The following is a 21,699-nucleotide window of genomic DNA, read 5'->3' as shown; positions in this document are numbered from 1 at the left end:
GTTACAGTGAGTACTTACACCTCACAGGTTTTTTGAACAGTGGGCCGTAAAAGTGATAAATTTGATTTTTAACACAAATTTTTTTTAAACAAATTTTGTTGTCGTGGTTTTTCGGGGCCATGTTGCATTTAGGAAGCCCCCATGGTGATATAAATACACCCCTCAAGGAACGTAACAAGGGGTATAGTGAGCCTAAACACCTCACAGGTGTTTGATGACTTTGTGTTGAAGTTGGAGGTGAAAATGCAAAATTAGATTTTTAACACTAAAATGATGGTGTTACCACACATTTTTCATTTTCACATGGTGTAATAGGAGAAAATGGACCCCAAAATGTTAAGCTCAATTTCTTCTGATTAAGAAAATGCCCCATAAGTGGATGTTAAGTGCTCTGCCGGCGCACTGCAATACTCAGAACAGAAGGAGCGCCATTGGACTTTTGGAGAGAGAATTTTGCTGAAATTGAAGTTGGGGTCATGTACATTTTTCAACCTCCTATGGTGCCAGAACAGCAGAAACTCCCCACATGTGACACCATTTTGCATCAGCATAATGCAAACATTTCCGTATGGCCTCGAGCTGGGAACGTGCCATGGCCATCCTGTAGAGCGGGGTCTGTAAATATTAAATTTCAGTGAACTCGACAATGCCAATCTTGATTCCTGATTTGCCAACAAACTCAGGAATCATGGGCTCGTGGTCCGCTGGCTGAGTCCAGATAAGTTCTCCGATACAGGGCACCAGTAAACTTGGCTGGGGGGCTTGACTAGTATGAGCGCCAGGGGGTACTCATACTAGAATGGGGCACAGGGTCAGGAGCAGAGGAGGTTTGCGGAACTAGATGATGAGGAGGACAAGGAAATAAGGAAGGTGGGGTCTTGCTCGTCCTCTGTGGCGCTTTCAGAGTCGGAGGCAAGTAAGACATATGCCTCCTCCGCTGAAAACGCCCCGTGGGCCATTTCCCTACTCTAATGGGGGTGAAGTATATCTATGTGGAGGGAAAAACTTTGTTGGTGTGTGTGCTTCATATGGTGTGGTGCGAGACTTCCTACCCTAACCCTCCCTAGATTACTAACTAACCCGCCCCGAATAAAAATATTAAAATATTAATTAAAACTAAACTAAAAAAAAGAAAAAAAAAAGAAAAGAAAAAAAAGGACTTCTAGCGCAAAAAACCCTGAGCCAAAAAAAAAGTGTTTACCTAATCAGGGGTGTGCACACTGATTTGAGCTTGGTGGCAGCATGGGGCGCAGAAGTCAGTAGGGGGTCTGGCCACTCAGCCCAGAACAGTGGCTGGTGGCACGTACACACCCCTACACAAAATAAATAAATAAATAAATAAATAAAAAAACTATTAAAACTCGAAAGTAAGCACCCACCGGAACCCCAAAAAAATGCTGACCATTGATAAATCACACAGGTTTGGTCCATCCACACAGCACAGGCCTGCTATTGGTGGCATGGACCGCCGGTAGGTGCAAAACATAAAATAAAAAAGACGATTTAATCCCCAAAAAAGCGCCTTCACCGCAAAAAAACGCTGATCAGTACTAAGTGACTGATCAGCGGCGGGTGGGCAATAGCTAACTGTGGTGGACCGCCCTTTTATAGCTGAGGGTCCAGCCACACATTTAGTAAAAAAATAAAAGGTCTGCGCCCCCCCCCCCCAAAAAAAAAAAAAAAAACACAGCGACCACAGCGACCCTGTAGGGAAGGGTTCATGCAGCTAAAGGTTCTGCAGACCTCCGGACACCTACAGATGGTATGGTGTTAAAACTCCTAACTGTCCCTACCTAATCTAAACTGTCGCTGACTGCTTTCTGTACCAAGGGGCAAGGGGGCACTTTTTTGACTATTAGGGGGGGAGATGGCAGCACGACACTCCGTCCTGCACACCAGATCTCACAATAATGGTGGGCAGATTAGAGCAATGTGCTCCTTCATCCACCTCCCCCCTCCCCATACTGCCGTAATTGGTGTGGTCACTACTGCCGCCCAATCACAGCTGTACTGGGAGGTGGCAACACTGCAACCTCCCAGTACTGTACGGATGATGATTGGTGGTGTATATTACTCCATCGATCATCATCCTTATCCAGGTCATTGGGTCACACGGGACGCAGATGACCCGCAATCCCCGCAGATCGCCGGTTAGGCTCCAATCCCCGCCCGGCGAGTGGTAAGAACTAGAATCGCCGAAAATTGCTGGTCTGAATTGACTGGTGATTTGTGCCAATTGCCAATATGGGGGGGTCTCAGGATCCCCCTTGACAATGTGCAGGGATGCCTGCTGAATGATTTCAGCAGGCAGCCCGGTCCGGTCCCTGACCAGCTAGCGGCGGGGAACGAAATTTCCATTAGTATACCCATATGCCCTCAGTCCTTAAGGACTCTGAAATGGGGGTGTATGGGTACGCCCTTAGTCCTTAAGGGGTTAATGCAGCCAAAATTGCCCTAAAATTCTGTTCCAGAATGGTGGCCTTTTTAAACTACACACACACACACACACACACACACACATATATATATATATATATATATATATATATATATATATATATATATACATATATATATATATATATATATATGCATTGTATTTTGTACAATTGTAGCTATACAGCCATGATTTACAAGTTTATAAAATTGTTGGGACCTGTAAGGTTGTTTGCAATTTTGCTCTCCAGAAAATGTCATATGCCTGAAATAAAGTGAGTAACATAATACAATCAAATTATGTAAAATCAGATTTTAAAAGTTAGCTTTATGATATTTTTTTGTTAATCTTTGTTTTATTTAAGTGAAATGAATGTTGCCTCATTAGTCCCAAAACACGTTCTTATTATAGTTTACTGATTAGCTTCTGTATCTCCTTATTGACCATCATTGAGTTCCCTTGAGGTCAACATCCTTGAATTATCTTCCAGCATTTCCATTACATTTCTTTATCTGGTTTCTATAAATTATTTTTTCTTTCATGTCAAATCTATGAGGATTCATCTTTAGCTTTTCCTTTCTTCCTTGTTTCTTAATTCTGACTCAAGAGGCTCTGTGAGGAGCTTATGACTTTTGATCCATTTCTGCAGTAATGGTGCGTTAACTTAAATCTGTCCTTGACAAGTATGTCATTCTTCTGTGCTGCATAGAATGTACTCTCTTGAGAAATTTTCTAATATGGTCCGAGAAGGGTAATGCTACATCAGAAGACCGAAGAACAGTATAAGAAATACTGAACACTTAATACTGCTGATGAGAAATGGTGAAGGGGCCCCAACCTACCAACGTGAGACCAAAGGTAGAATTCATGATTTCATTATGTTTATTATGACATTTCCAGCTATTCAATCAATCTTTCTTATAGTAATGTTCGTTAGGGTATATTATTTAACAGTTTATTTTATATAAATGTATATATTTCTTGTTTTACGATATTTTATAGCTGCTATCCGGCTAATTGTTCCACCTTGTTACGCCGAGCGCTCCAGGTCCCCTCTCCTCCCCGGAGCGCTCACGGCATCTCTCTCCCTGCAGCGCTCCGGTCAGACCCGCTGACCGGGAGCGCTGCACTGACATGGCCGTCGGGGATGCGATTAGCACAGGGGGACGCGCCCGCTCGCGAATCGCATCCCAAGTCACTTACCCGTCCCGGTCCCTTGCTGTCATGTGCTGGCGCGCGCGGCTCCGCTCTCTAGGGCGCGCGCGCGCCAGCTCTCTGAGACTTAAAGGGCCAGTGCACCAATGATTGGTGCCTGGCCCAATTAGCTTAATTGGCTTCCACCTGCTCCCTGGCTATATCACATCACTTCCCCTGCACTCCCTTGCCGGATCTTGTTGCCTTGTGCCAGTGAAAGCGTTTAGTGTTGTCCAAAGCCTGTGTTACCTGAACTCCTGCTATCCATCTTGACTACGAACCTTGCCGCCTGCCCCGACCTTCTGCTACGTCTGACCTTGCCTCTGCCTAGTCCTTCTGTCCCACGCCTTCTCAGCAGTCAGCGAGGTTGAGCCGTTGCTAGTGGATACGACCTGGTTGCTACTGCCGCAGCAAGACCATCCCGCTTTGCGGCGGGCTCTGGTGAACACCAGTAGCCTCCTAGAACCCGTCCACCAGCACGGTCCACGCCTATCCCTCGCTGACACAGTGGATCCACAACCTGTAAGCCGAATCGTGACACACCTTATAAATAGAAATTGTAAAAGGTGCCCATATACCTCAAATAGTTCAAATAACTGTTCGGCCAGAAGCTATTCCTCCTGATACTTGAGAGGGTTGTCCACAATTTAGTACGTACCTGCCAGACACTAAGGGACATGTTTGGGAAGGATCTGTGCTTGTCTTGAGGCTAAATGGCTGCATTGAAAGTCCACCATACACTGCTGCTTTATTTTTGTGGCTATTTCCTGTTGGAGTTCCCTCCTTCCAATTACAAGTCCCAGGATCCCTTGTTTGTAAGTGTGAGGTGACTTTTCTTCCTCCCACACAGTAATCAGCCCACCTGTTGCAGCACAGACGAGCTGCCTTGCATGCTGTGCTGTAAACTGCAATTCCCTGCAGCCCTGTGGAGAATGCTCTCCCTCTCACCCAGCAGTCGCTGTACCCATTGAAACTCAGACAGGCTCCCTTTCAACACTTGACAAGTGATGTAATATATCATGCTACACTGCAATCTGGGAAAACTTGAGACAATATTCATTTTGTATGCTGCTAAAAATAAACATCGGGGAAAAATCACATAAGAATTGCAAGACCATCCATCAAACACAGGTACAGAAACGTTATTATAATCTACACTCATTTTAACCTCTTAGGGACCCGGGGTTTTTCCGTTTCTGCATTTTCATTTTTTCCTCCTTACCTTTCAAAAATCATAACTCTTTAAATTTTGCACCTAAGTATCCATATGATGGCTTATTTTTTGCGCCACCAATACTACTTTGTAATTAAGTCAGTCATTTTACCCAAAAACTTACGGCAAAGCGAAAAAAAAAATAATTGTGAGACAAAATTGAAAAAAAGATGCAATTTTGGAACTTTTGGGGGCTTCCGTTTCTACACAGTAAATATTTCAGTAAAAATGACACCTTATCTTTATTCTATAGGTCCATATGATTAAAATGATACCCTACTTATATAGGTTTGATTTTGTTGTACTTCTGGAAAAAAATCATAACTACATGCAGGAAAATGTATATGTTTAAAATTGTCATCTTCTGACCCCTATAACTTTTTTACTTTTCCAGGTATGGGGCGGTATGAGGGCTCATTTTTTGTGTCGTGATCTGATGTTTTTAGCGGTGCCATTTTTGCATTGATAGGACTTAAAGTGACCAAAAATACAATTTTTTTGCGCGTACGCCATTGACCGTGCGGTTTAATTAACTATATATTTTTATAATTCAGACATTTCCGCATGCGGCAATACCACATATGTTTATTTTTATTTACACATTTTTTTTTTTAAATGGGAAAAGGGGGCTGATTCAAACTTTTATTAGGGAAGGGGTTAAATGATCTTTATTCATTTTTTTTTCACTTTTTTTTTTTTTTTTTGCAATGTTATAGCTCCCATAGGGGACTACAAAACCGCACACACTGGTCTTTTACATTGATCAGTGGTTTCTCATAGGAAACCATTAATCAATGATTCTACTGCTTGACTGCTCATGCCTGAATCTCAGACACTGAGGAGTCATTCGGAGATCGGACACCAGGAGGCAAGGTAAGGGACCCTCCTGCTGTGTCTCAGCTGTTCAGGATGCTACGATTTCACCACGGCGAACCCGAACAGCCCCCTGAGCTAACCAGCAATGATTTACTTTAACTTTAGACGCGGCATTCAACTTTGAACGCCGCGTCTAAAGGGTTAATAGCACGCGACACCGTGATCAGTGTCACGCGCTATTAGCCAAGGGTCCCGGCCTCTAGCCGTGGCCCCACTTTATAGAACGGGAGCGGACTCATGATGTACTGGAACGCCATGGGTCCTTAAGGGGTTAAAGCCCATATAGCACAGTCAAATAAAATCCTGGAATACCACTTTAAGTCTGCCGAGAGTGCATGTGTTTTTAACAGGGAGAGGATTGTAAAACACTGTAAGACTGCAGCTTATCTCCAGCAATATATGGATTGTCTCATTGGCTGCAGCTTATCTCCAGCAATATAAGGATTGGGCCTGAAATTCAACAAGCCTGATCCTTTTTAAGTCCCATACAGAAGGAAAATATGTTAAGGATATGAACCAAATGTAAATTTCTACTTAAAGGGGTTATCCAGGAAAAAACTTTTTTATATATATATCAACTGGCTCCAGAAAGATAAACAGATTTGTAAATTACTTCTATTAAAAAATCTTAATCCTTTCAGTACGTATGAGCTGCTGAAGTTGAGCAGTTTTTTTTCTGTCTAAGTGCTCTCTGATGACACGTGTCTCGGGAACCGCCCAGTTTAGAAGCAAATCTCCATAGCAAACCTCTTCTACTCTGCTCTCTGCTGACATCTCTGCTTGTCTCAGGAACAGCACACTGTTGCCAGACAGAAAACAACAACTCAACTTCAGCAGTTGATAATTATTGAAAGGATTAAGATTTTTTAATAGAAGTAATTTACAAATCTGTTTAACTTTCTGGAGCCAGTTGATATATAAAAATAGTTTTTTCATGGAATACCCCTTTAATATATCATTCATATTAATATTATGATTCATAAAGAACACAGGTTTAATCTTTAAGTCCCAATCAGCATGAAGAGATAATGTGCCAGGTATACCCACCCCTGAGGTGAGCTCTGTCCAACTCTGTCCAACTATAGACAATATATATATGATCACACAGTACAGGTTTGGAGCAGTTTTTGCATGTCCTAGTCTTTTAGGAATAAATTAATAAATAATTGCACCAGTTATTGTGAATAAATTATATGTATTTTTGGAAATGAGCTAATACAACATCAATTACTCATTAGGCTTTTTATTTCCTCCACAAAAACAAACATTTTACAAACATTAGACTTCCATTTTATCTTCTAACATTATCTCAATATTTTATATTTTTATTGTTTCCTATCAGTTTTATGTATCTTTATGGTTATGTACTGGAATTAACAATTTACAATTAGACTGGATAGGGTAGCAATCTGTTTTCAGTTTCTTTCTATGAAAATCTATATTTTTGTATTGTTTCTTGCTTTAGCACAGTGCCTTACAACACATAAAATTCCATAAAAGTCTATGGGGGAGATTTATCAAAGCTGTCTATGTCCCGCACCAATATGAACCAAACTAGGGTAAGCCGGTCTATTGTGCGCCTAATTTATCACAGGTCGCACGGCTCTTGATAAATTCTGTGCACAGACTTCGGGATCAATGCTTTAGACTGTGTTTAAACCTGCTCCAGCATGGTCTGACATTTCAGCGTACTTTGAGCTTATGCGACTTGTTGCTGAAAAGTCGCTTTTAATAAATTAAGCACCAATACATTTTTACATCAAAAATAGACTAGAATGCATCATGTTCTAAAAATCCTCTAAAGCAAAAGTCACACATATTTAGACTGCGACTTCCTGTGCGACAAATTTAGACTGGAAAAACCGAGCTTCAGTAATCCAGTGCCACTACTACACAATGGCTTATGTCCATGGTCCTTTTGTATGTGTGCCAGATCTGAAGCTTGCACAAACATCTGATCAGCCATGTCTCAGTCCCCTGCTGATCAGACAATTATGATCTATCCCGAGGACAGACCACCAATGTAAAAAGTCTAGAAAGAACATTTATGATGAGAAGTGATAGTGAGCAATGAAGTCTACTCTACATCCTGTTACGCCGAGCGCTCCGGGTCCCCGCTCCTCCCCGGAGCGCTCGCAACTTCCTCGCATTTGCAGCGCCCCGGTCAGACCTGCTGACCGGGTGCGCTGCAATGTCTCTCTCAGCCGGGATGCGGTTCGCGATGCGGGAGGCACCCGCTCGCGATGCGCATCCCGGCTCCCGTACCTGACTCGCTCCCCGTCGGTCTTGTCCCGGCGCACGCGGCCCAGCTCCTTAGGGCGCGCGCGCGCGCCGGGTCTCTGCAATTTAAAGGGCCACTGCGCCACTGATTGGCGCAGCAGGCTTAATTAGTGTGTTCACCTGTGCACTCCCTATTTATACATAACTTCCCCTGCACTCCCTTGCCGGATCTTGTTGCCATTGTGCCAGTGAAAGCGTTTCCTTGTGTGTTCCTAGCCTGTGTTCCAGACCTCCTGCCGTTGCCCCTGACTACGATCCTTGCTGCCTGCCCTGACCTTCTGCTACGTCCGACCTTGCTCTTGTCTACTCCCTTGTACCGCGCCTATCTTCAGCAGTCAGAGAGGTTGAGCCGTTGCTGGTGGATACGACCTGGTTGCTACCGCCGCTGCAAGACCATCCCGCTTTGCGGCGGGCTCTGGTGAATACCAGTAGCAACTTAGAACCGGTCCACCAACACGGTCCACGCCAATCCCTCTCTGGCACAGAGGATCCACCTCCAGCCAGCCGAATCGTGACACATCCACTGTACAGGGAAAGCTGACACAGAGATGCAGCCTAAAGAGGGGTAACCAAGGGGGAAATTACACATTAGTCATAAAATGGCCAGAAATAATGCTGCCTCTCATGTAAACACAGAGGACGGCTTATCCTGAAAAGTCACCTTACCTGAGAAAACACCAGGGAACAGAATGGTAAGGTATGGTGAACTCCACTGCACAACACTTCTGTTATTAGAGAGATAACATAACACTAGAGGAGTCTGACAGTGTCGCTTACACAGAGTCAGTGCTAGACTATTTAAAGCTCTAGACAAGTCCAGCTAATAGCAAAATACCCCATTCCAATAATAATAAAAAAATATATGAACTTTAATTTTTAAAGACAGATTTGCAGAAAGCTCTTGAGTATGATGCAGGATATAACTCAGGATCAGTACAGGATAAGTAATGTAATGTACGTACACAATAACTCCACCAGAAGAATAATGGGTACAGCTCTGGAGTATAATACAGGATATAACTCATAAAGAACAGAATAGTCCAGCGTTGTGTAGTAGGTGAATTTCTGAGGAATTTATTTAGAACAAAACGTACAGGTACAGGTAAGTGATGCGTTTCGGCCGATAGTATACAGCCATAGTAATGACTAAGGCTGTATACTAGCAACCAAAATGTGTCACTTACCTGTACGTTTTGTTCTAAATAAATTCCTCAGAAATTCACCGACTACACAACGCTGGACTATTCTGTTCTTTATAATCTATTTGGATTTGGTCTACTCCAGTCCGTGACCATGTGGGCTGCAAGGAAGAGCCGGAAGCCACAGGACTCTGGATTCAGGATATAACTCAGGATTAGTACAGGATAAGTAATGTAATATATGTACACAGTGACCTCACCAGCAGAATAGTGAGTACAGCTCTGGAATATAATGCAGGCTATAACTCAGGATCAGTACAGGATAAGTAATGTAATGTACGTACACAATAACTCCACCAGAAGAATAATGGGTACAGCTCTGGAGTATAATACAGGATATAAATCATAAAGAACAGAATAGTCCAGCGTTGTGTAGTAGGTGAATTTCTGAGGAATTTATTTAGAACAAAACGTACAGGTACAGGTAAGTGATGCGTTTCGGCCGATAGTATACAGCCATAGTAATGACTAAGGCTGTATACTAGCAACCAAAATGTGTCACTTACCTGTACGTTTTGTTCTAAATAAATTCCTCAGAAATTCACCGACTACACAACGCTGGACTATTCTGTTCTTTATAATCTATTTGGATTTGGTCTACTCCAGTCCGTGACCATGTGGACTGCAAGGGAGAGCCGGAAGCCACAGGACTCTGGATTCAGGATATAACTCAGGATTAGTACAGGATAAGTAATGTAATATATGTACACAGTGACCTCACCAGCAGAATAGTGAGTACAGCTCTGGAATATAATGCAGGCTATAACTCAGGATCAGTATAGGATAAGTAATGTAATATATGTACACCGTGACCCCACCAGTAGAATAGTGAGTACAGCTCTTGAGTGTAAAACAGGATATAACTCAGGATCAGTACAGGATAAGTAATGTAATGTAGGTACAAAGTGACTCAACCAGCAGAATAGTGAGTACAGCTCTGGAGTGTAAAACAGGATATAACTCAGGATTTACGCGTGCTCCACTTCCTGCAATTATGTCATACATCACTGTGGCGTGACGTTGGCTCTTCCAAGCAGCCACTTCAGTACTCCTAAAGGGCCGCAGTGGATGCCTGAAGACAGTGGCATTGCTAGGGTTGGTGTCACCTGGTGGAGTAAAAAATAGTTTTTTAGCCTATTGTGACAGATGCCAGTGGTGTAGCTCATTGCGGAAAACGATTTCCAGTATAATAATGGGTCGCACCTCCCCGCTGCCGTGGCGCCGTGTCTGGAGGTGTGGCCCATAGACTGGTTTGAGTGGCATTGGGGCCGCTCTGCTAGTGGGTCGTTTCCCCCCCGTGGGCACTGGTGTCACGGCGGCGGTGGTCGCCGCCCAGTGCTACGCCATTTTATGCTAGGGACGTTAGGGACCCACTCTAAATAGGTGGCCTTGACATGGCGAGTGGGCTTGTACTTTTTGATCAAAAATGCATACTAACAACCTGTTAGTTTTTGATATTATGCTGAGAAGCAATCAGATCATTATACAAGATTGTAGATGTGCACCATGTCTGTTTTCTACCCAAATTCACACTGTGTTTTCTACCCCCTCCTTTTTTTTGTTTGAACATGTGACACACTCTTCCCCACCCCCTCAGCCCAACCCTATATAAGTAGTAGTTAGCTACACAAGGGCCATTTCTTTCCTAGCAGCCTCCCAGTCTGACTGGGAGAGCATAGTAAGTGAGCTATTACAGCTTGTTCACACTGGTGTGGTGCTGCCGTGGCGCCGTGTCTGCGGGGGGTGCGGCCCATAGACTGGTTTGAGTGGCATTGGGGCCGCTCTGCCAGTGGGTCGTTTCCCCCCCCTGTGGGCACTGGTGTCGCGGCGGCGGTGGTCACCGCCCAGTGCTACGACATTTTATGCTAGGGACGTTAGGGACCCACTCTAAATAGGTGGCCTTGACGTGGTGAGTGGGCTTGTACTTTTTGATCGAAAATGCATACTAACAACCTGTTAGTTTTTGATATTATGCTGAGAAGCAATCAGATTGAAGATGTGCACCATGTCTGATTTCTACCCGAATTCACACAATGATATCAGTGACTACAGGTGACATCTTCTCTATAGTGAGAAGAATACACAATGATATCAGTGACTACAGGTGACGTCTTCTCTATAGTCAGGAGAATACACAATGATATCAGTGACTACAGGTGACGTCTTCTCTATAGTGAGGAGAATACACAATGATATCAGTGACTACAGGTGACGTCTTCTCTATAGTGAGGAGGATACACAATGATATCAGTGAATACAGGTGACGTCTTCTCTATAGTGAGGAGGATACACAATGATATCAGTGACTACAGGAGACGTCTTCTCTAAAGTCTTGCCTTATCTAATTCAGCTGGTAGATAATGCCAGGACTTCATCCAGCAAAATCTTCTCTCTGCAGAACGTGATGCCCAAATGGATCCTCACTATGTCAGCGCATTCTGATCCTTTATATGAAAGCAATAATCATTATAACCCTGCCACACACTGCACTCTTTGAATATAATACTACCACACAATATACCCTCTAAATATAATGCTGGCACACATTGCACCCTCTGAATATAATACTGCCACGCACTGTACTCTCTGAATATACACACTGTCCTCTCTGAATATAATACTACCACACACTGTACCCTATAAATATAATATTGGCACACACTGTACCCTCTGAATATAATACTACCACACACTGTACCCTGTCCTGTGCCCTCATCATATTGATGCCCCCTGTCCTGTGCCCTCATCATATTGATGCCCCCTGTCCTGTGTCCCCGACATAATAATAATGCCAAGCAGCAAAAAGTCACAGCGGTCTGTACTACCACCTGATACAATTCAAATCTTGAGTATCCCTGTAAAGCAGACAACCTCTAACATTCTACACTGTCTGGATAGTAATAATGCCCCCTGTCTTGTGCCCACACATAATAATTATGCCCCGTCCTGTTCCCCCCCCATAGTAATTCCCTCTTTCCTGTGCCCCCACATATAATACTAATGCCCTCATCCCCCCCCCATGTAACCCTGTGGCCCTCACATATAATTCTCCCTCATGTTCCACATATAATGCCCCCTGTCCTCTGTCCCTCACAAATAATGCCACTTCACATGTGCCCCTCTCATATAATGCCCCCTGACATGTGAGCCTCACTTAGAATGCCCCCTGTCATGTGCCCCTCTCATATAATGCCCCGTCATGGGCCCCTCACTTATAATGCCCCCTGTTCTATGCTACTTACATTAAATGCCCCCTGTAATGTGCCCCTCAGATATAATGCCCCCTGTAATGTGCCACTCAGATATAATGCCCCCTGTAATGTGCCCCTCAGATATAATACGGTAATGTGCCCCTCAGATATAATGCCCCCTGTAATGTGCCTCTCAGATATCATACGGTAATGTGCCCCTCAGATATAATGCCCCCTGTAGTGTGCCCCTCAGATATAATGCCCCCAGTATAATGCCCCAGTATAATGCCCCCATAATGCCCAAAACTTAGTAAAAAAAAAAATTGTACTCACCTAATCCACGTTTCCACGAGCAGGTCTCTCCTTCTGGCTTGCAGCGTGTGAGTCACGGGGACGGTATCTCCGGTAGGTGGGATTATGTCATATCATCGCGCCGGCCTGCTGAGGATCGCGTCCCTGCGGCTCACACGCTGCAAGCATGAAGTGTCTGACAGGTCCCGTTCCATCATTCTAGTGTACTACCGCTGCGGGCAAGACGCGGAAGGCAGCTGACATTCGGGGCACTGGTCTTTACATTTGGGGCACGGGTCCCGAATGTTTTGACCTAGTGACGCCCCTGGTCTATTGACACAGAAGATTTTTTGCTTGTGAAATTCTGCCTCTAATTAAAGCACATAGGGGAGATTTATCAAAGGATACATTTTAGACAGTTTTTTCCTGTCTAAAATTGTCGCACAGAAAGCCTCAGTCTAAATATGTGCGACTTTTTTGCGACTTTTGCTTTAGAGGATTTTTAGAACATGATGCATTCTAGTCTATTTTAGACGGCAATGCATTGGAAAATGCATTGGTGCTGAATTTATCGAACGCGACTTTCCAGCGACAAGTTGCATCGGCTGAAAGTACGCTGAAATGTCAGACCATACTGGAAAAGGTTTAACACCTTAAGGACCATGGACGTGTATACACGTTCAGCCATTAGGACGTGTATACTCGTCCATGGCTCTCGTGGGTGCTGCCCAGTGCACCCACGAGATCACGGCAGGGAATCGACTGTAACACACAGCCGGGACCCTGCCGCACTGCCGGGATCAAACTAAACTTCGGTCCCGGCAGTTTAACCCTTACAGCCGCGGTCGGAAGTGACCTCGGGCTGTAAGTGTAATGACAGAGGGAGCTCTGTCACCCGTGCAGCACCCCGCAGCGCGATCGCGGGGTGCTGTGTGTGATCCCCGGCGGGCTGGGACCTGCCGCACTGCCGGGACCGAAGACAACTTTACTAGGACCCCCAGGTCTGCCCTGGTTATTGCCTGTGAGGACGTGCCAGAGGCACGTCCTCATATGCTGCCTGCTAGTGTAAAACTAGCAGGCAGCATATAGTTGCAATGCTTTGGAATACAAAGTATTCCAAAGCATTAAAAAAATGTAAAAAAAATATAAAATAAATAAAAGTGTAAAAAAGAAAGCGTAAAGACAAATAAGTGTAAAAAATAAAAAATAAAAAGTGTAAAAAATAATGTAAAAAAGTGTAAAAAATTATAAAAATATATTAATTAAATATAATAAAAAATAAAAATGCATAATGTGTGGGATCACACGGCGCACATCCGCAGCATATTACGTGCTGCGGATGCCCACCAACAGTCACAATAATGAGCTCCCTGCTGCGGCTAGGTAGCTTTATGTGTCCACTCATAGTAGCGGATTTCCTACCGGCAGTCATGAGCGGACACATTGAGCTACCCAGCCACAGCAGTGATCTCGCCCTTGTGACTGCTGGGGGGCATCCGCGGTGTGAAATAAGCCGCGGATGTGCTCTATGCGCCCCTACACTGCATCCAGTTCATACTGCGTTTCCGCAGTGTTAGAGGTATACTGTTGCAGCTCCATCCATTTCTGAATGAGACGGGTACAGTATACATTGCCATCCCTTTTTTGACATGACAATGGACACCTATACTGCAGAAACGCAGTATGAATGGGGACTATTCATATAACGATGCCCTGAAAGCCAAAAGGGGCTCGTCTCCTTCTTGGTCCTACCAGGCGGTCAGGCAACCAGATATGGCCTAAGTAGGGGTACTGCCCAGCCCGGGACGAACAGGGTGATAAAATAAATAAGCTAATTTCTATTTTTTCCATTGACTTTGAAATAATTCTAGCCACACAATAATGGCTCAACGTGCTCACTTTTTCCCTAGGTGAATACTTTAGGGGGTGTAGTTTTGAAAATGGGGTCACATCTGGGAGTGCAGTATTGTTCTGACAGCTGGAATGCTTTGCAAGATGAAGTGTGGCCTATAATTTGTATAATGACATCCTGAAAGCCAAATGGTGCTCCTCTCCTTTTGGGTCCCACCGTGTGGCCATGCAACCAAATATGGGCTAAGTGGGGGTATTACCGAACACGGGACAAACAGCGTAGTAAAATATGGGGCGCATTTTCTACTTTTCAGATGCAATGTACAAAAAATATGTCCCACAAATAATGCATTTGTGAAAAAAAAAGAAATTTTAAATTTTTCCACTGACTTTGTATCCATTCCAGACACACAAAAAGGACTCAAAGTACTCACTTATGGTCTAGATGAATACTTTAGGGGGTGTAGTTTCCAAAATGGGGTCACTTATGGGGGTGCGGTATGGTTCTGGCAGCTAAAACCCTTTGCAGGCATGAAGTGCGGCCTACAATCCATTCGGCCTAAAATGATGCCCTGAAAGCCAAATGGCGCTCCTCTCCTTCTGGGTCCTACCACGCCGCCAAGGAACCAAATATGGCCAAGGCGGGGATATTTACAAACACGGGCCGAGTAGCTTAGTAAAATATAGGATGCATTTCTTGCAATATCAGAAGTGATGTACAAAAAATATGTCCCACAAATGATGCATTTGTGAAAAAATGCAAATTTCGAATTTTTAACACTGACTTTGTAATAATTCCTGCCAAAAAACTATAGTGTTCAAATAATCACTGTACCCCCTAACGAATACCTTGAGAGGTCTAGTTTTTAAAATGGGGTCATTTGGGGGGGGGGGTGTTCCTATGTTCTACCACCTTCAAACTTCTGCAAACCTTGCATAGCACATAGAAAAAGATGTACTTTTCAAATTTTCAAAATTTTCAAAATTTCAAGTTAAATTGTTAGGCTTCTAATTAATTTAAAATGTTAAATAAAAACAAAAAAATGCTGTCAAAATAAAGTAGACATCAGAAAGTATAAGTTTCATAAACTATTTGGTCAGTAAGTATAAATATATGCAACCTATTAGTGTTAAAATAGCAAAAAATCGTAATTTTTAAAAAATTTCATGATTTTTTGTATTGTAAAAAAAAAACTACAAATGATATTGGCTTACTTTTACTATGTACATGAAGGACAACTTGTGACAAAAAAACAATGTCAGAATTATCGTGATTGGCAAAACTTTACCAGAGTTATTCTCTAATAAAGACAGACATCCCCCATTTGAAAAAAAACAGGCCTGGTCTTTCAGGGGCATACAGGTTTACTTGTGCTAGTCCTTAAGGGGTTAAATACAGTCTAAAGCATAGATCCCAAAGTCTGTGCACAGAATTTATCAAGAGCCGTGCTACTTTTGATAAATTAGGCGCACAATAGACCAGCCTAACTCTCTGTAATTTGGTCTATATTGATGCGGGACATAGACAACTTTGATAAATCTCCCCCATAGACTTTTATGGGATTCCGCACTCGCATCTACACTTCTGAATTTCCGCTTGCAGAAATAGTGTGGGTGAGCAGGAGCCCAATGAGGGGTCACTTACTTAAATATGTCCTGAAATTGTGTACAGGGGGCGGGGCTTCACCCACTCAATTTACATATCTATTTTCTGTGACTCTACTTTACTAGCATGATGAGTCACAGACAATGAATTAATGTAAATAGAGTTAGTGAAGCCCCGCCCCCTGCTCGCGATTCACTGAATTCAGGAGAAGATCCTCTGGGGGACATATCTCAGGAACTACTGGACATATTTAAGTAAGTGACCCCTCGTTGGACTCCTGTTCATTGGGGCTCCAGTGTTTTGGGTTTAGTGTAGGTGAACAAGCTGATAGTTTGCCTTTAATCCCATTTTTTGGGGGGAAAGTAAATTTATTTTTGAGTATTGCACCACATTTAGGCACTCAACATAAAGCAGGTTAGGTTCACAATGGTAAATCAGAACAAATGTGTACTGTACAGATCCCTGACAAAGTTCCTTTCCTCAGCATAGACAGTGATTTATAGCTTCTGGCAGCTATTTCTATCCATGAAATGTGAGGACTACTTGTTTTCTTTACACTTGATTTGTGCTTATTTTGGGTTAATATGATAGAGCTTTGGAGCCAATGACTAATTACAATGACACTTATCGTAGAACAAATTAGTATTGTAACTGAAAACCAAAATAATATTAGTAAAAGTGAGCCAGCCAATATGGAAGGAACCTGATATGTTTAGAATTTTCCAAAAATGAGATTTGCCCACATTTTTTTGTGATTGGATTCACCTAGTATAAGGCACCACAGAAGTTACAGTATATAGCATATAGGAAAGTCATAGCACACCGACTTACCCTATTTTTTTCTTTATCCCCCTCCCCCCCTACTGTCTTTATAATGAGGCGATTAGTTAGTGAGCAGTGTGCCACCAAATATTTTGAGTTTTCAGTGTTTTCTGTATAAAAATAAAAAATAAAATCTGAAAAATTTCCAATAAGAAAAGAAGCCAACCCCATTCTATTCACTTTGCAATATTATGACATTCATTTCTTTTTCTGTATTCAGTGGAATCCAATCACGATTTCTATTGCTGTCCTTTAAAGCTTTTTTCCAGGGCAGTTGTTATTCTCTGTTCTCTCCGACTCTACAAGATCTTTCATCACCCTTAATATAACCTACAATAATTTTCACATGCTTCCCCATTTCTATTCTCTAGAATTCCTTTTTACAATATTTTGTCAGACAAAAAGTTTTTGCCAATCTGTGAATATGATATATAGTAATAAAACACTTATTATTATAATGGAAAGGAAACATAAGCAATAGCTAATCAAACAAATCCATCTAAAATATTAGAACCTTTAAAGGATAACACAGTAGCAACTCAAAGTTAAAGGGGTACTCCACTGGCCAGAGTTCGGAACATTTAGTTCTGAACCCTGTGTGCGCGCTGTGGGGGTCGGCTATGCCCCCTCATGCCTTCACACCCCCTCAATGCATGTCTTTGGGAGGGGGGCGTGACGGCCATCATGCCCCCTCCCATAGACTTGCATTGAGGGGCCGTGGCGTTCAGAACTAAATGTTCCAAATGCTGGCCATTGGAGTACCCCTTTAAGGTGCCCATACTTATTTAATGTGATTTGTATAGGGGAAAGTCAGCAAAGCTTCTCATGGTATAATAGATTATTCAGGCACAGGTGACACAAGTTTTTTCCCCTTACAGGGAGATGCTCACCTGGTTGTGTTGTGTAAGAAGCCACATCACCTTATCCAGTATATAGAAGTGAGTTACAGTGCAACCTCTAGGTGTCGGTAGGAGATCCATGACCCACCAATAATGAAGTATATCCGAAGAAAACAAACAAACAAAAAAAAAACACAGATTATCACTGTCAACCAGTCACAGTCTCAAACTAGCCACTATTTTGTTTTTATTAAGAAGATGCTGGTTTATTTGAATCTTACCAAATACATAACGCATTTTGAGGTGTCAACCTCTTCCTCAGATGTGGTGAAACATTATCCTGAATCCTGATGTATGTATTAGCTAAGATTTGGCTGAACTATCATCTCCGTAATAACATATGAGAGCGGCTAGTCTGAGACTGTGATTGGTCTGTGCCAAGGATCTGAAGTTTTTCTAATTTTCTTCTGACACACATGCAAATTGAATAGGTTTTGGCCAAACAATTGATCTTTTAGTCTTATTTCCCTTCATCAGCCCTCTGCCTTTTTATAGTATAATAGAAATGTATCCACCACCAAATACAGGACATCATAACTACCTGGTGCCTCTTGGGCAAATGCCCATACACATGCATCACTGCTTAGCATGTACTTTCTATGATGCCCTATGCCAATAGTAAAGGATACCACAGAAAATGCATACAGGATTAGGGACTCCTGTCAAAAGCATGTGTTAATCCATGCTGTATGCATTGCTACTTTCTCACTATAGTTGTTGGGCAGGCACTCTACACCAGGTCCAGTAAGTGTGAATTGCTTTTCCCTCAGAGTACTCATTTGACCGGAGTCCCTGCTCTTGCTTGTATTTTCTGTGGCTCGCCATACTAACACTGTGGAAAGTACGGACCAAAGAAGGCACTACTACCTTTTACAGTAGTCTTTGCTGTTGTATTTTTTCCCAAGGTGTAGGATGTGCAGTGCCTTGGGAATGTTGACAGCAGCTTCAGATACAGCTACTTTACATAGTTACTTGAAAAAAGACATACGTCCATCAAGTCCAACCAGGGAATTGAAGTCAAGGGTGTAAGGGGATTAGGGAAAGGGATGTAGTTTTATAATTCTGCATAAGCATTAATGTTATTTTGTTCCAGAAATGTATCTAACCCTGTTTTAAAGCTGTTAATTGTTCCTGCTGTGACCAGTTCCTGAGGCAGACCGTTCCATAAATTCACAATCCTTACGGTAAAGAAGGCGTGTCGCCCCTTTAGACTAAACCTTTTCTTCTCCAGACGGAGGGAGTGCCCCCTCGTCCTTTGGGGGGGTTTAACCTGGAACAGTTTTTCTCCATATTTTTTGTATGGGCCATTTATATACTTATAAACATTTATCATATCCCCCCTTAAACGTCTCTTCTCAAGACTAAACAATTGTAACTCCTTTAATCGCTCCTCATAGCAAAGATGTTCCATGCCCCATATTAGTTTAGTCGCGCGTCTCTGCACCCTTTCCAACTCCGCAGTGTCCCTTTTATGAACAGGCGACCAAAACTGAACAGCATATTCCAGGTGAGGCCGTACCAATGCTTTATAAAGGGGGAGTATTATGTCCCTGTCCCTTGAGTCCATGCCTCCTTTTATACATGACAATATCCTGCCAGCTTTGGAAGCAGCAGTCTGACATTGCATGCTATTCTGTAGTCTGTGATCTACAAGTACACCCAGATCCTTCTCTACCAGTGACTCTGCCAGTTTAATCCCCCCTAAGACATATGACGCATGCAGGTTATTAGTACCCAGATGCATAACTTTACATCTATCCACATTGAACCTCATTTGCCAAGAGGATGCCCAGACACTTAGTCTATCCAAGTCATCTTGTAACTTATGCACATCCCCTATAGACTGTACTGTGCTACAAAGCTTGGTGTCATCTGCAAAGATAGAAACAGAGCTGTTAATACCATCCTCTATATCATTGATAAATAAATTAAACAACAGTGGTCCCAGTACAGAACCTTGGGGTACACCACTAATATCCAGGGACCAATCAGAGTACGAATCATTGACCACCACTCTCTGGGTACGATCCATGAGCCAGTGTTCAATCCAGTTACAAACTAAAGTTTCCAAGCCCAAGGACCTTAACTTACCTGTCAGACGTCTGTGAGGGACAGTATCAAACGCTTTGGAAAAATCCAGAAACACTATATCCACAGCCATTCCTCTGCCAAGGCTTCTACTCACCTCTTCATAAAAGCAAATTAGATTGGTTTGACAACTTCTATCCTTAGTAAACCCATGCTGGCTATCACTTATAATACTATTATCCCCTATGTATTCCTGTGTGTAATCCCTGATAAGTCCTTCAAACAATTTACCCACAATGCACGTTAGACTTACCGGTCTATAATTGCCTGGCGAAGACCTAGAGCCCTTCTTAAAGATTGGTACCACATTAGCCTTGCGCCAGTCCCTTGGCACAATACCAGACACCAGAGAATCTCTAAATATCATGAACAAGGGTACAGATATTACTGAACTTACCTCTCTAAGAACTTTGTTTAGCCTAAAGACAGAAACCTAGTTATAGGGGCTTAGTGGTAGGAACCTTTGTCCCAAATTCTGAAAATTGTAGTTTTGCAACAGTTGGAGGCTAGAAGTTTGGTTTTCTTCTCCTCTGAACTAAATACCTAGCTCTAAGAAGGTTGTATTGTACGAAATGATTGTATGAGTTTCTTTCAACCGATATAACTATGTGTAGTAAACATACATTTCTATTAATGTATGTCATAAAGAAGGGCATTCCTTTTTGAGGACTATAACATGTGCTCTTATTGCTGAAAATTCAGCTTTGTGAGGTCCGAATATGTGGTAAAACGGTCTTTATTTTTCTTCAACAATTGAACTCCCCGCAGATTTGGTACAATATGTTTTCAAAAGCAAACAAAAAGAAAGAAAATCTATTAATATTATCATAATAGAAAATACTAAGGCAAGCTTTCTCCAGGGGAAAGGAATTGGGAATTGAATGGCATAAATGACCCTGAGAACATATTTAAAGCTGATTTTTATATTATCTTTCTAGCCCTGACTTTTAGAAGTCTTTGTCACTACAGGAAAAAAAAAACAAAAAAACATTGAAGAAACTTGTATTAAAACCAATGAAGCGTGTGAGATGTACACTAAAGTAAAGACTGATCTTGTAAAAAAGGGGGATCTCTTGAGCAGCACTATGTGAGGATCCAGCTTTCCTAACCCTACTTCTGCAGTATCTATCAACTGATTCTGAAGGCATTTAAAGGTAGGTCAGTGACCAGCAGCTCCTAAAAGACCAATTTCATAAAATGCTGAAAGAGTACCTGTTGTATCCCCCCCCAAAAAAACTCAGTATTTAATACTTGTGATTTACCTGTAATTTTTATGTTTCTAGCACCTATATTTATTTCAGAAATACCTTCAATCTGTTGCTCACTTGGTTTGTACTTACCGTACTTACCATAATTATTTCAGCAACCTTACCTAACTGTCTGTGGTGTTACCAAAACCGTAAGCGAGGACACGCCTATAGAGGGCATAGCCTTTGCGAAACATTAGAAAGATTTAAAAGGGGGGGGGGCTGGGTGGGTATGCAGAACGCCACATATGTCCTGAACAAAGGTAGGAGGGGGGTATATGTAGGCCACTGCCCCTCCCACAAACACAGCCCTACGGGCTTAACACTTGTGGTTGTGGCTTAAAGAATAACGTACTTACCAATATTATTTCAGCAAGCTTACCTAACAGTCTGTGGTGTGCCAAAAACTTAAGTGAGGGCAAAAATACACACAGATAGGGAAAAATAAGCTTTATTGTATAACTGCATAAACATTACAAAACCAAATATGTAAACATGTCTGCTA

General features: G+C 42.6%; 1 protein-coding gene and 1 long non-coding RNA gene across 5 annotated transcripts in view; one reads left to right on the top strand and one right to left on the bottom strand.

Moving 5' to 3' along the window:
- Positions 1-21,699, bottom strand: part of KCNT2 (potassium sodium-activated channel subfamily T member 2) — an 814,344-nt gene that overhangs the window by 613,005 nt on the left and 179,640 nt on the right. The window lies entirely within an intron of this gene.
- LOC130275498 (uncharacterized) overlaps positions 3,041-21,699 on the top strand; it is a 50,057-nt gene continuing 31,398 nt past the window's right edge. The window contains exons 1-2 of one of the 2 annotated variants that reach the window (XR_008844798.1): positions 3,041-3,295; positions 20,917-21,101. This is a non-coding gene — a long non-coding RNA (uncharacterized LOC130275498). The remainder of the gene's footprint in view (positions 3,296-20,916; positions 21,102-21,699) is intronic. The other variant, XR_008844799.1, reaches the window with a different exon arrangement.

The sequence above is a fragment of the Hyla sarda genome, chromosome 6, assembly GCF_029499605.1.
Source record: "Hyla sarda isolate aHylSar1 chromosome 6, aHylSar1.hap1, whole genome shotgun sequence".
NCBI lineage: Eukaryota > Metazoa > Chordata > Amphibia > Anura > Hylidae > Hyla > Hyla sarda.
Note: the sequence above shows the minus strand (reverse complement) of the source record. Positions and strands in the feature narration are given on the sequence as shown.